Consider the following 13,926-nt stretch of genomic DNA (forward strand, 5'->3'; position numbering starts at 1 on the left):
AGGTAGACAGCACATTGCAATAGCCCATTAAAAATTGCAATAAACAAAATAATCAGTAGTGTTAGGAAATACAAGCACCCTGAGTTAGTTAATTCCAGACTATGTAAAGACCTAACTATGACAGTACTGCTGAATGTTAGTGACCATTTCTGTGTTGGAGGGTGGCTGGCATCCCAACCAACCAGAGTGCAAATGCAGTACTTGGAGGTATGAACAGGAGGAAAAGGTGTAACTAAACCAGAGCTCTCTTAGTCTGTTGTATAACTGTGATGCTTCAAGAGCTCCACCTCATATACTTAAAATAGATAAGTGGAATTACCTGTGTCAGGGCAGAAAGTTGTTTATAATGCTCTTCAGAGTAGCAGTCTGTAGTTTGAAGAGCAGTGGGATCAGCAAACGTCCCCTTAAGGGAGTTATGAAATGGCTGTGAAGTACTTCAAAATAGTTATCAATAAAATTCACCAAAGGGGAGATAATTTTATCTGCTTTCCCAGGAGGGATTAATATGTTTGCAGGTCTATTTGTACTCTTCATAATTTTTAGGCGTGGTAACTGGGATTAGATAAACTCTCTAGATAAAGGTGCCTGAGGGAGGGGAAATGGCAGAATGGAGACCAGAGTTTGGTAACTCATGAAGTGGCCCTAGAGCAAGAAGGTGACATTCAGGAAGACAATGGCAAAGCACTAAGACACAAAGCCAAAGTGCAAAGAAGGGAGCAACCGGCTATGCAGTGATACAGGAGAGTATGGAAAGGTATGATGGACAGCAAACTAAATGTGAGCTAGTGGTGTGATGGCATGGAAAAATGGCAGAGCCTGTTCTGGGTGTAATCAGCAATGTCAGCATGTGTAAATCATGGGGAGCAATCATCTCCCTCTGGTTTGTGCCAGGGTGGGCAGGTGGTGAGGCTGCCCTGTTATGGGCACTGCCTATAAGGGAATGCAGAGCAAGAAGGAAGAGACCAAGGAACTGAAAAAAATAAAATAAAAAAAAAAATGACAGCTTTAGAAAAGGTGATTTGTGAGGAAGGGTTGGAGGAACTGTTTGGTTGAGTTTAGAGACAAGAGGAGAGTTTTAAAAATCTGAAAAAATGTAGTCATAAGGAGAGAAGTATTCTCACCAAGGGCAGGACAAAAGCTAAGTTGCTTAATTGCAGCAAGGGAGATTTAGGTAACGAATTAAGAATGCAAGTTTTGTAGATTAAAAAGTAAAATGTAGACCTCTTTCCTTAGGAGACTGGAAAATAGCTTTTCTTGGAAGTGTTTAAAAATGGATTAGATGGATATCTGCAAGGTTACTAATTCAAAGCAGCAGTTAGCTTAGATAATCTCTTCACCTTTCCCTTCCAGCTGTGAGTTGCTACATTTCTGTGATCTTTAGAAGAAATTCAGTGCATTATTTATTCTGAAAGGAATGGCTCTCTTCTACGTGTCCAAAAGAAGCTACCTGAAATTGGAGTCTGAATTGCTATTCTGTTTGACACAAAGCATTTGATTTTACTGTTTGGTAACTAAAGTACAGCAGAAAATCCTTGGGAAATCAGTCTTGTAAATGACCAAGTTACTTGCCAATGTTTTGTGACAGTGAATACTGGAGAAACTCAAAGTTTTAGTCAAGATTAATTACTCCTCACTTTTTGTACTGAAAAATCTGCTGTAAAAGCATGCAATGCCCAGTAAGAACAAAGAAAGAATAATTTCTTGGGTTTAGGAATAGACAGCATTTACCATAAAATGCTGCATATGAAGTTCTGATTTGAATAAAGATTCCTTTGTGTTTGGAGCACACCATAATATTTAAAATGTGTTGAAGGATACAAAGAATTGCAAACCATGCTGTCACCTTCTCAAATTCTTAGACTGAACAAAAATAAAATTTCTTCTCATACTTATGGTAGTTAGAGAAATTGAGAATTCACACTGTAAGTAATGATGTCTGAAAATTTCTTGTTGTTTCCAACCCAAATTGTTTGATTTGGTTGTGAATGGCACTATTTAATCTCACAACATGCATGTCTTATTTGAATAATTTTGAGAAAAAGCTGAAGTGGCCAACTTGAACTCAAAAGGCATGAACTTCAGCTCTGTGACTGTTTAGACTGGAGCTGTAGATGATATATAATTTGTCATTTCATACTTATTGCTCATTGACTACAGATTTTCTGTTTATTTATTTATTTTCCTAATGAAATTTCCAGTTTCAGAATATAGTTGGTAAATCTATGCAATTTGTTTCCCGTGTATTTTCACCTTAAGCATATAACCTTTATGAAATGTGAGCTGTTCAAATGCTGCCTTGGGGTCTACCCTCAGCTAATACTTGGAGTTTTCATAGTCTAGTCATAGTATGGGGAAAAAAAAATTCATAGCACACAAGGTGAAACATTTGCTGCTGCTGCTCTTTCTATTAGCAGAGTCAAGCTCTTGTGGATTGGTTATCATCCATCAGATTCTAAAAAAATTATCTATCTCCTATCTTTGCTGGCTATTGCTTAGACCTACTTTCCCCATTTTCCCCATTGTGTCATGATATAGCTCTTGTACTCTTGCGAATTCTTTGGAATATTTCCCTTAATGTACTTAGTTCTTTGCAAAGCTTTTGTCTTTGACTGTATGTTTGCTTAAGTTAGAATGTTCTTCCCTGTTTATCAAATCTCATATTTCTGCAGTATCTCTAAGCATCAATTCTTTTCTCTGCTACCTAGATAGATAAAGGAAATCCTTAACTTATTTTATTGATTCCTATGGGGAAGCAACCACTGTTAAGACTAATAAGATTGAGGGGAGAAAAATACGACACTACTCTGCAGGTAGATTAGAATAATATTACAGATTGTTACAAAGATTAAATCATTCAATAGTTTAGCTCAAAGTACAAATCAACGTATTTCCACATTTCAGTTCCAAAATTATAGGTATGTTTTACAAATCTGGAGAATTCTTTTGTGTCAAAATGAGTGAATCTTTTCTTTATCCAGGAGAATGGAGCCTATAGCATCATCTTTACTCAGAAAGTATTTTGTCTTTGTTGTTTTAGGTCTTTAATGGGTGTCAGTTCTTGAATTTGGACAAGGACAGAGGAGAGAAATGTACAAATGAGTTACTTCACTGTTTGCAGCATAAAGTAGTGGGAGTTTGTGGCATTCATGAATGGAACTTGTAGGTAACAGGTGTTTTTTTATAATTTACAGTAATAGGTCAGGAAAAAAGATCATTCATTACAGTAAAATTTTAATGATGTTACCCTCTTGACAGCAACCCTATTTTTCTGCCCTCTCATTACTACATACTTTTGCAGGTGGACTTTACTGCAGTTGTTAACTAAATATGTACACAACTTGTTTAATTTTTTCTATTTAATTTGGAGTTTGGTACACAAAATGGGATTTGCTTAAGATTTAAACCTTTGCAGCACGGGCATAATGCAGACCAAAGGTGGAATCTTTTACTGAAGTAGAAAAGTGATGCATATTTATGAAGGAAAATTAAAAAAAAGTTAATAATTACACTTATTGTGTGAGGAGATGCATCAGGACTCCTTTCTTTTGTCTGTTGTATCCAATGTCAGGAAAAGTCTTAGTTGTTAGAAGAAAGATTCTGTCAATGTCTCTATATGTGGAATCTAATAGAAATGTTGCTGGTGGTTAGCTCATGATGATGGCTGAAGGTAATGCAGGAAAATTGTTTATATGTGACTGATTCACAGGTGGCTGTAGAGGGTTATTTTGAGACCTGAAAGTACAGCAGTATTTTCCACAATGGTAATGCAAATTTAATCCCCATGAATATTTTCTTTTAAGTTTACTAATAATGCATAAAGTAAACTAGCTGCTTAGTCCTACAGGTTTTTGCTGAGTTACTGTGCTTGAAAAAAAGCTTTGTCTGCTGTGCTGTACAGTGATTAAAGAAAACACTGAACGTAATAGGTAAAAAATGGTTTTGTAATTATTTCCATGTGCTACTATCTACTCTGTATCAAGTTGGTTGTTTAGCAAAATCAAGTAAAACTTAGTGTAATTAAATGCAGCTGGTACTTAAATTTACTGCTTAAGTTTCAGACTGAGGGAGAACTTGTGGAGACACAACTCCAAGTAATATCAGTTGGTCTAATTTAAAATAAATTGTTGCACAGATTACATGGTAAGGAAAAAATCAAATTTAAAAGAGACAATTATCCATCAATAGAGATTTTTTTTCTTTATTACACCTACTTGAATTCTTTCAGCTGTAAGGACATTAATGACTCCTAATACAGTAGCAGACTGTTTACTTTACTCTAATCTCAGTGAGATGAAGGAAACTCCCATTACAGTCAGGTTTTCCAAATGCATAATCATTTCCTTTTGTGGATAACCACACTGAAATCCCTAATTATCAGGGGTCAGAGGATTTGGCACTTTCTTATAGGGAGGCCTCTCTCTCTGAGCCAACATCTCAGGCTATGCTAGACTCTGCATTTGCTATACTTTTTCTTCCATGCTCTGTGATTCCTTAACTATGTGTCTCAGGTTTTTTCCATAAATTAATATTCACTCATCCAGTTTACGACACAGTAAGGATTCTGATAGTGACTTAGAGATCCCAACTTTAGATCAGTCAATAAAGATGGTTCCTTTGTCAAAAAGGGTTGTTGAAGCTTTCTTGCTGAAAACAAATGAGCCATCAGAAATTTGTACCAGTTAGTAAAGTATTAGTTTTGTCACTTTCCCCCATAGATTTAATGGCATAATTGCTATTATCCTAATTAGGTTTAATAATCGTGACTGTTGCTTTTATCTTTGGTCTTTAAACATGGCTCTGTCATTCATGAACTGAAAGGAACCCAAACCATCCTTAAAATACTGGGCATCTGAACTGTAATGTGCTACACTGTTCAGATACCACTTGTCTTGCAATAAAGAAGAAGGTGATTTTGTACAAATGCAAAAGCAACCCTGCAAAAAGACTTTAATAACACTAGTAAAATTAGAAATATGTTCTTCCCCTGTGGTGTTATAGTAATGAGAGAGAGAAAACACAGCTTATTTCACCAACTGGGGTACAATAGTGCCGTTTTGTTAAGCAAAACAGGGTTTATGTCAGGGCTTTGAAGTATGATGTTGTGAAATTTTAGAGGCAAGAAAAATTGCAAAAAATGCTGCAATGTTATGTAATAGTTGGCCAAAGGATTTTAATTCTTGGGTGAGATGAGAACATCAGCCTTCAGTGTCTGGTGACCATTAACTAAGACACCTCTGAGCATGGCTGGGAGGAGCTCTGATGACTGCATTGTATCCTACTTCGCAGAGAATGCACTGGGGGCACTGGGCTGCAGTGGCACTTTCACCCATTTGTCTTTTGTGGGTGAAAGGTGTAGTTGCAAACATTGTTTTTCTTCTGAATAACAAGTAGAAATAAAGATTTCTGCAAAGAAACCATTTAGTTCGCTGCACCTGCACAATGCACAGAGATTGCATTTCTATAACTGTTATTAATGTGCATGCTGGTTATTTGAAGTGCTTGTCTAAATTAATTCTTTCTTTTTAATTTGGTACTAATTATTTGACTCATTTCTTTTTTTCAATGTCTTTAAACTGTCACTGATGGATGAAATTTCCCAAATTTATTTCACAGAGAATTTATCAGATAGTTTCTTGAGCTCATTGACAGGCATTTGTGAATATTGGTTATAGGAAAACTGGCTGAATGTTCTGTCCCAGCTGCATAGTCCTAGGTCTTGTGTTGACATAGGAGGTGTTTCATTAACCTCTATCACGTTTTATTTCTTTGCATTTATTATTTTCGTTATTTCACTGGAAGAGGTCCTTGCTCAATTGGGTTTGGTGTGAATGCTTGCAAGAAGTGAATTCTGTTTACATGAACTGGGCTGCTTGTAACTTTATTCAGTTAGAAATGCTGCCAGTAAATAGACTATTCAGAGAAAATAAACACAGATGCTCAGACATACAATGGCAGATTAATTTAAAATTTCAACTAGTATTCATGAAAATTGTTTTCAGTATTTTTCCAGACCTATTTGCAGTAGTAAAATAAAAATTATTTTCCTTGTTCATGATATCACGACTGGTATATTGCAATGTATATTGTCTGTATGCTCTTGGCCACTTTTAGAAAGAAACTAACAAATGTCAGGGATTTATTTTGAGTATAGCTTGCTAGTTTTTGGAGAAAAAGTTGTAATGCTAACTATTTTAGGAAATAGTCTGAGGCCCAAAACCCACCAAAAAATGGCACTTTTTGGTATTTATTTAAAAATTTTCTATGGCTGCGCATTTATCACATTATTTTCTTTTCTTACACTAAGCTTCTTCCTCGTGGGCATTTGCATTTGATAAAGTGATGATTATAAAATGGCTGCTATTATCTTATATGGGCTCTGTGCTGTAACCAAACAAGCACAGGAAATATGGTAGAAATGAAATTAGCTGAGAATTGTTGCAATATTGCTCTTTGTCTTTTGTACCATAATCTTTGTACATAAATCTTTTCCATATATAAAGTAACCTGAGTCATCTAAATTTAAGCCAAAGGAATTGTGACTAAAACTGCAGATCACTTGAGGCTTCTTTGGTGCTAATTAACTTACTTAGCTCAGTTGGTTGGCAGATTTTAATCACTATAAAAGCTCCTGTGGATATTTTAATTTGTTTTCATTTTCAAGGCAAAAACATATGGTTCTTTAAAAGATGTGTGGCTTTTTCTGTATTCATTTGAGAAATTATAATTAATATTTTCATGTGCAAGACATACATTTAGTTTTATAATTACTTCATTTTCAAACTTAACCCCTTAGAAACACTGACAGAGTTATTGTGCTGAGAACAGTCAGCCTATAAATTTATTTCCTGAAAACCTTGGATGTTTGCAGGTATTTCTAACAAAATAGCCCAGATAATAGTACAGTCTCCTAAGCTTTCAAAATGTATTGATAAATTGTTTAAAGTACAGGGCTTATCTTGTTTAGACTGTGAAAGTTTATCCTTAATATTTAGAACAAGTAAAATATGGAGGGTGGTTGGCATACCTTCAGACATGCTACTTCAGATCTTGGCCTCTCTGTGCTATTTTTCAGATTTTTACCCCATCATCTGTATTAGAAATTGCTACACAGTCTAGCTCTAAACTACTCCCAGTATTTTGTAAAATGGTTTTAAATTCATATAGCTGATGTAGACCAAACCCAGTCTTTCAAGATTGTGGGCCCAAGTATTATATACTCTCTTGGGAGTAGCTAAAAAAAGGTCTCAATGAGGCAAGTAAGTGAAATCCTCCTGGGCATGATTTGGCTGTCCATTAGTCAGACTATTAATGGACCAGTAATGAAAATTTAGAAAGACTTCTTAATGTGAATACTTTAATATTCACAGAAATGAAACAGAGACATATAGAAGTATTTATGTTGTGCATTCTGCATGTGTATCAAAGACTGGACAAATTGGTATTCTTATTTCCCAGTTATTCCACTGCTTTTCTGACTTCATTTCTAACTTTGACCTACAAGACAAGAGTGAGAGTCTCAAAGTTATAGATGTTTCTTCCTATGAATTCTCTGCAATTGGGATAATGACAGGTGTTCAATCATCACTGGTGATTCCAAGTTCACATCTTAGAGTTTATGAGTGCTGACAGATGAATAAGATTCAAACTATGATGTCCATGCCTCATTTACCAGGTGATATTTCCAAGTGCAAACAATGTTTTAGTAGACTTGGGCTGCATTTTAAAATTTTATGATGTGAGCATGTAAAGTGCAGTTTTAGAATTTGGAGTGTGTTGCTTTGATTCACTTGAATCTCACTATTACTATTCAGTATCCCTGTTACCATTTAATATAGTTTTAATTTGGTATAAATTGTTGAACAAAAAGTCAAAAAAAACCCTCCTGTGTGGAGTGCATTTAATCTCATTTTCATGTGTTGCTTGAAATCAGTGTGGTTGGGCAAAATACTTAATATTAATCAAAAGATACTTCCCCCATCCCAAGACCCAAAACGCTGCAGTTAGCTAACCTTCAATATTCTTCACCAAAATCCTTTTGCATGGCAGAAACAGTAAGAAGGAACCCAGAAAAGAGCACATCTTACTGGCTTTGTCTCAAATCAATGTTGTTTGCTGTAAAACGTGTAAAGAGGCACCCACAGAGCCGTTTTTCTCAGAGCCCCCGAGACAGTGCTGTCCCAGACCACGAAGAGCTCTCTGCAAGCTTGGCTGCAGCTGGGCTGAGGCTCTTGACTGCACTGTACTTCCCACCTCTGCTAGAGGGATTGAGTTTTCTGCCTGCTCTGTCAATATAATCTGGCTTGCTGATATGCTGGTCATTGTCATTCGGAGGAAGGAACACGAGGGGAGGAAATGGTGCCTCGGTTGCGGTTGCTCTCTCAAGCAACCACATCTGTGCTCAGATACTGGGGAGCAAGGGAAGCAAGGATTTCCACCCATTGTGTTTAGGAAACGTCTTCACTGATTATGAAGGCTCTTAAGTAGAAGTCCTTTCCTGCATTTTCAGCTAAAATCCAGTTTTATTGCTTTTCCATCGGGGATCTCCTCGGTTAAGGCAGTACCAGCCCAGTGTATGTTTCTGCTGAAAAGAGCAGGACTCTGTTCTCACAGGCATTGCATCAGAAAACACAGTTATAGTTATGACTAAATGAGAAGGATGTGCCACTTGCTGTGACAAAATGGGTTTGAATGTGACTGAAGAGAGTGAATATATGTGACTATACTGTTAATTCATTTGCATTTTACAAAATTGTCTCCTTTTTTTGTTAGTGCTGTGCATATGACTGTGAACATATTAGCTGCATTTGTACTGGCTTTACTTTTTGTAGCAGTCATTTAAAATGCTTCTGAGTGTTCACATTTAGTCATTCCCACACCTGCGAATGACTACTAATACAGTAGGATTTAAAATTACCTTTCTGGCCGATGATTAGAGTATATGAGAGCTTCATACATCAGTAAAAATCCATATTGCCTGGAAAGAGTAAGAAGTAAATATATCTAAGAGAATAAAATGGGTAAATGTAGCACACAGGGTAAATTTGTGCAATATTATCATATGTAGATGGCAGAGGACAGTGCAAGGTTGTCATGCAGAGAATAGCTGCACTGAGGCAGTCTTCTGCAGAGCCTGACAGACCTTGAATTTCATCTTGGAATGCCTGACTAGTGAGGCGTGGTTGCTTCAAAAAGCCCAGGCTGAACAGCTCAGGGAACACGCTGGTGAGCACCACGCGGACATCCCCAGTTTTTGCCTGTCCACCCCGTGTTTCCCGGGCTGTACTGCAGGCTGCAGCGGCCTCTGTTGGAAAATCGCCATCTCCTCGGACTGCCTTATACCAGAGCTGTCCAAATCCTCGCAGCACCTCCCTAACTGCGTCACCTTCCCCTCTTCCTGAGATTTGCAAGGGGACATTGTCCTTGCTCTGCAAGCCTTTCCAGGCCGGAGCAATTCCCCTGGCTGGCTGGGGCTTTAATTTCATCACGGATTAACTATGCAGCATTTCTTCAGGAGTAAGGAAGCCTGTCCTTGTTTTTCATGCTGCAGTAATGCTGACAATAGTAATGCCATGCAGAAACGCCAAATATTAAAAGGCAGCACATTTTTGCTTTTTGGATGTAAATTGATCCTCTCTGCAAAGATGTTTCAAATGTATGGCACAGCTGGGGAAGCTCAGCATTCAGCACGATCTCTCTGAAGCGATAAAAGTAAGGGCAGAGTCTGGACTTGGTTCAGGTTAGGATATCTTGGCTTGCCCTGCTTTTTGTGACATTCAAGTGATGTAACTGATATGGCAGCGATAATATACGAAATGAATGCTCTATTAATAACTTCCCTTTAACAGCCACTTAACCCAGAATCTCATCTTGGTGTTGCAGCCTTCACTGATAGTGCTCTGCAGCAAGTGTACTCACAGTGTGCCTGGAAAGCTAATGGGATGCCTGGGAACAAATATTTGGCAAGATTGGCAACTTTCAGAGGTTTACTTCAGGTAGTTTGTCTTGGTGTAAGGTACTTGAAAAATATCTACCCCATGTATTCTGGTTCTTTTTCACCCTTTCTCTCAGTTCTGTGACTGGAATGATTTCCCTACCAAATTTGCAAAGCTATTATTTGTTCCTTATTCTGTATCTCCTGGTAATAACTCTCTTCAGTTATAACACTAGTAGAAATCCATTTAATTGTACATACCTATATTATATTCAGATACCATGCATTTACATTATATAACTTTATGTTAGCATGTCTGGAAAAAAATCCATATTGTCCTCTGTAATTTCCACTTTGTGGTCTATAATTATTTCTCTGCATTGAACAGCAGTGTGTGTATTATCAGGGCTACAGATACAGTCTATACCAAAGTGCTCTAAAAAGTGATAAAATGCATATAAAAATGTTAAAAAAACCCACCCCCAAACACCACAAAACCAAAACCACAATAAAGGTTTTTTACCAATTCCAAAATAAAATGAGGGCTAAATTACATTTTTGATCTTTGGGGAATTTTGGGAATTTTAGGAATTTACATCTTGTTAGAATAACATATTAGTTATTTACATAGGTTTTCCTACATTTACACAACTGAGGCATGAGAGAAGAATACACAAGGTGAAATATTTAATTACCAGAAGTCATTCAGAAAGTTATACATAAAGCATCCTGACCAAGGAAAAGCTTCTTTAGGCTTTAAATTAATTTACTAGGACTCATACCAACTAAAAGGGAAAGATACCAAAGAATTTTAAAAATTTTTTATAATATCTGTCGTCAACCTGTCTTAGGAACAGAGACAGTTAAGTTGGGATTAGATTTAAGAGAAGCAACCTACACCTTCAGCCAGATTTATATGTATATAGCGTCTGAATTTGGAAGTGATGAATGTAGTTGTAAAAGATGTGTATACCTGGGCAGGCACCCTGCTGACCTTGTAATGCATTTTTGCAAAAGCTCCATGTTCCGTTCAGCACTGAGAAAAATCTGAGGTCTAAGGCAATAGAATATCCACACCTAAGAAACTTGTTTTCTCTTCATTTGCACTGAACAAAGCATCTCCCATAACATTTACATTAATATGTAAACGTAAAATCAGTGGTAATTTATTTTACCTGGCAAGACCTACTCTTAGGGTGTTTATAATATTTTTGAATTGTGTTAATTTCCATTTTATAACACTGTACACAGTTTTTGCAACATGCATATGTGTATGTATGTATATAAATATTTTCAGCTGTTGTATTCCTCTGTGACATAGCTGATAGACTTTTCTGTTGTTTGACTCACAGTGCTTTGTAGTCTAAAAAAATCTTAGCATAAATGAAGTTTCTCTCTCAGATAGAATCCTGTTTCAGTCAAAGAAATACTTGATGAGGTTTAAGCTGAATGAATGTTGTTGAGTAACAGATCTTTAGCTTTCTGATAAATCTTGTATTCTTCTGAGAGAAGTTATATGCAGCATTTAAAAGATCCTCTATCATATGAAGGAAGTTTTTCGTATTTGGTTTTCGTTTTGTTTATAAGTATGATACATCACAGACATATTTATATAAGTATTTTGATTTATTTAATTTAGTGGGTCAGAGTGTGCTGAACCATTTGCTTTACCAAACAGTTTGCTCACAAGGGTAATCCAACTGATTACTCAGATTTGAAGTTTATCCATCTACTGAAAAGTAGGGAAAGACGTGGCTAAGATCTGCAGGGAAAAAAAATCAATATACTGAACAAATATTATGCAAGCAAGGAGGGCAAAAGATATAGTGAAAATATGATGAATGGCACTTTAACTGTGTGCAATGGGATGTATATTCTGGAAAGAACAACGCCAGTATAACATGGGTGTATTTAATACATGAGATAAAGGCAAATGCCTGTTTGGAAGGGATTGTAATGTAGAAATTTCCTGCTGTTCAAAACATCTTTGCTACTCTACTTGTGTTGCAGTATGACCTTGGAAAGGTCACAGAGTTGCCATGTTTTTCTTTCTCTAGAATGGCAAAAGTATATTACCGTTCCTGTAAATGCCCTCAGATCTTTCATGGTATACCACATAATTCTAGAAATGAAGTGACTGAAGATTTTCAACGTTTTTTCAGTCAAAAAGGATATATTTTTAACTAAGTCTTTCACTTAAATTTTTTTTAATTAATTGTTGCACTATTTTTTAATATAATGTTACAGTAAGAAGGATTGAATTAGTTGTGTGTACATGGTTAGCATGTGCATGTGCCTTGTTCTTGCTTTGCATCTTGAGGAGATAAGAGAAATTAGAGATGCTGAACATCACTAACTTTTAATTGCTAAGGGAGAGAAATAACTAATCAGCTGAGACTGAGCCAGTAGTAAATGCTGCATATTGGTGTTTAAAGGTGGACACTACTTTCTGGTAATATAAATCAGGAGAAAAGGGTTACTACACTGACTTAATTTCATGTTCTTTTGACACAAGAGGCCTTGGACTTTCTATTTGGGCTTTCTCATACTGCATGCAAAACAACATCCTTTGATTTTCCTTTTTAAGCTTAAGGGTTGCCTTTGGTGCAAGAAAAGGTTCATAGAAGCTCTCCCTGATGCAGTGGATCAAAACTAAATAGTGAAATACAGAATTACAGACTTGATCTGAAGTATGTAATGTCTCACTTGAAGCAGTTCAGGCTGCCAACAGTCTAGCTCTGACACCTCTAACTCTGCAAATGCTTAGTGTGTCTAAACTGCTTTAGAATCAGGGTGACTTAAGTGTGCACTTAATTGCATGCTTAAGTGCTTTATGGAACTGATGGTTTAAGTATGTATATTGGAAGCAGCTCTTACCAATACTGCAAATACTGTACTACAATTGAATTATAACCTAGGTCAAAGCCTACAGTTTTATTCTTATCCTGGGATTTTTCTACCTTTTGGTTGCATTTTCTGTTACATAATTAAGATTTTAGTTCTTGAGCTTCTCAGTCTTTTTTCTCACCCCTTTACACTTAGACTTAGAAATAAAGTAGATGCCTGTGGGGAGAGAAAAAAGGAAGGAGGAGTGCAAGAAGTAAAATGAATCATGCTTGTGCACAAACAGGGATGTGGTAGCTATTTATACTGGTTTAAATACCAGATTAGTAGGATTTAAAATGTTATTGCTCTGTAGGTCTTAAAAGGCCTTATAAACTCTGGGTTAGTTTTGCTTCACTTCTTTCAAGACTTACTTAAGAAGACAGACATTTGCTGTAATTCTGAAGAAGATTTGTAGCACATAATGGTTTTCCTGGTCTCATGAACTACTTCCCCATCCACTGCCTGCTGTGTGAAAGAGGGGCTGTCTTACACTTGCCAAGAAGAACTGCCCGCTGATAACGTTGCTCCTAACCTCATTAGCTCTCAAAGGTTTCACTGCAGATTGGGGGACTCTGCTCTTGTGAATCCCCAAATGCATTTGGCAACCTGTCTGTACCATGCCGTCAGTACTGGGTAGGGATTTGCCATTCCTTATGGAGGAGAGTACCCTCGTTGTCCTATTTACCCCCACATTGCATGTGTTATGTGGGGGAAATAGTTTGTTATTTCTTTCTAAGTAAAACAATAACTTTTTCATTACAAATTTGGCAGCAAATTCCTGGAAGAACAAAAACAAAAGGTGGTGTCAAGATGTGCTGTGCTCTATACTTCTGATTTCTGTCACAGCAAACAGCACGATCCTGAAATGCACGATGCCATTCTGGAAGTTATTTCATTTACTTAAACCCTTTCCTTGGTCAATGTTACCAACTGGTACATCTCATTTATTAGGTAACCTCTAAGTGCAAATTAGTCTGCAAAGCAGTCTCTGGAGAAGAACTGTCTCTTCTGATTATTCCTTTCAGACTTCTAGCCCTGTGTGGCAGTAAAATATGCAAACAAGGCTTTTCTAGGTTTGTTTGGCACATGGACAATTCTGGTACTTTGAA

At 36.8% G+C, this 13,926-nt stretch overlaps 1 protein-coding gene across 3 annotated transcripts in view; it reads right to left on the bottom strand.

Moving 5' to 3' along the window:
- Positions 1-13,926, bottom strand: part of RASGEF1A (RasGEF domain family member 1A) — a 159,548-nt gene that overhangs the window by 94,519 nt on the left and 51,103 nt on the right. Inside the window, exon 1 of one of the 3 annotated variants that reach the window (XM_050335824.1) lies at positions 8,915-8,933. The exons of the other annotated variants lie outside the window; for them this stretch is intronic. The gene's annotated coding sequence lies outside the window, so the exon portion shown is untranslated. Of the gene's footprint in view, positions 1-8,914; positions 8,934-13,926 lie in introns of those variants that run through there. 3 annotated transcript variants of the gene reach the window in all.

Source organism: Myiozetetes cayanensis, unplaced genomic scaffold, assembly GCF_022539395.1.
Source record: "Myiozetetes cayanensis isolate MyiCay16 unplaced genomic scaffold, myiCay2020 scf10, whole genome shotgun sequence".
Classification (NCBI taxonomy): Eukaryota; Metazoa; Chordata; class Aves; order Passeriformes; family Tyrannidae; genus Myiozetetes; species Myiozetetes cayanensis.